Source organism: Aplysia californica, unplaced genomic scaffold, assembly GCF_000002075.1.
Source record: "Aplysia californica isolate F4 #8 unplaced genomic scaffold, AplCal3.0 scaffold00024, whole genome shotgun sequence".
Lineage (NCBI taxonomy): Eukaryota > Metazoa > Mollusca > Gastropoda > Aplysiida > Aplysiidae > Aplysia > Aplysia californica.
The window spans coordinates 947,894-949,797 of NW_004797294.1; the positions used below are offsets into that span (position 1 = coordinate 947,894).

Genomic DNA, 1,904 nt, shown 5'->3' on the forward strand with positions numbered 1-1,904 from the left:
GGCACGCAAGAATGAGGGAGCTAGTTCAAACAGTTCCAAAAGGAAGGAAGGAGATGAAAAAAGAATGAGGAAGCAAGTTCCAAACTGAAGGAAGGGGATGAAAAAAGAATGAGGAAGCTCAGCAGGCTGTCACAATCAATGTCTGCGTATCTCTAAGTATGTCTGTATTTGTATAAAAGCAGGTGCGTGAGCCCTCTTCCTGAAAGACCCTCCATCTCTTCCACTTCCCTTCTCTTGTTACTTTTTTTCGAAGGGTCATTCACCTCGTGCGGCTTACACCTCATTTCCAACGCCTGCATGCCTTAAGACCCAGCTAATAGTATTCCCACATGCATTGCATAGCTCAGTGGTCTGTGTCGCGGGTATTGAGCTACTACAAGTGTCACTGTGCCATTCAGCCATTGTCCCTGATTATTCCAAACTCTCACGCAACATTCGTAGAACAAGACCCTTGGGACAGCCAGCAGCAGTACGCAAAGGCAAATTCATCCGAATCTAAATTCGGTTAACCGGTTGATTTATGGAATCAAGTTTTTAAGTGCGCCACTGATTTAGATCTTACGCCCCTAACCTGTTTCGCTTTTATTTATGATGGCTGGGGTGTAAAATTAGAGGAGACATCAGGTGGCACTCGTGTTGGAAATGTACCATCTCTGGATATGCACAAAAGTTTATTTATTGTAAGTTTTAGTGAGAGTTTTACAGCACTTGCAACGCAATAGGGTCATATAAGTGTCGAGGAATAGATGTGTTACAAGAGTGTAGCATACACAAAAAAGAAGGAGGAGAGATAAGGACGATAGATGCTTGATAGGAAAGAAGGAGCAAACCACACCAGAGCGCCTGCCAACTACCCACATGCACAAAAGTGACTAGCAAGAACATGTCTACTCGCAGTGGCGTCGCGTGGGTTGCAGACAAGGTGGTGTATAATTGGAAAGTGAGCAAATGGGAAATAGGCTTACTAGACTCTAGCTACTATTAAGATTTCTAGAGTAAGTCAATTATAACCTGCAGGATATCCCTTAATCTACAACTATCGATATTCACAACTGTTTCTAGATGAAACCGCACAAAAACGGCAATAAAGTGAAACTATACTAAAAACTCACTAAGCTCACTATCAGAGAAGATTTAAAGATTTCTTATTACTTCGTGCAGCACCAGGACTTACTACACAATAGAGGGATACAACAGTTTCGATACCTATTCTTCATTGAGTTACCGTAGACTACTAGTGTAGTGTAGATAGGCTAGTGGAAACTTGGATGAATTTTTTACCTTGCACCTAATTGGTGCTGCGAAGAGCAGTTTCATGCACCTTTCTTCTTGTACTGGAAGAACGAGATCTAGATTTCTCTACAGTGATAAAAATAACTTTGGTGCAAAGATGTTTCTTGCTCCCAGCAAACATAACGGCAAGCGGTGTGATGAGCATAAACCCTCCTTGCCGTCTGGCTCTTTACTGGCGCTGCCTGCGGGTGACGAATCGCAAGGATCTAGTAGGCCTAATGTAGATCTATAGAGCACTGACTGGCTCAGAACAGTTAGAAAAGGGTTAGGGGGGGGGTGAAGGCCAGGGTTAGGTGGAGCGCTTGCACCAATTGCACCAAAGGCGCTCCACCACTGTCTACTCGTTCAATTCCATTTTCTTTTATAATGGATTTCAATGAAAAGTTTAAAAGTTTATGATTCAGCTATGAAGGGACGAAAGTATTTTAGTGACTTAAATGTTCTCTGATCAAAACGAGTGACTTCTGTGCTGCAAGATATTTTGGTTCCTTTTACTTACTTTTTGACTTACATTTTGATGTTGTTCTATTGTTTCTTAGTGTATTGTTTATTTTCGTCTTCTTTTTTTTTTACTTTTAAAGAAATTATCGGTTTGTATGTGTGTGTGTTGG

The 1,904-nt window shown here is 41.6% G+C and overlaps 1 protein-coding gene across 3 annotated transcripts in view; it reads right to left on the reverse strand.

Moving 5' to 3' along the window:
* LOC101854468 (FMRFamide receptor) overlaps positions 1-1,904 on the reverse strand; it is a 131,682-nt gene that overhangs the window by 99,469 nt on the left and 30,309 nt on the right. The window lies entirely within an intron of this gene.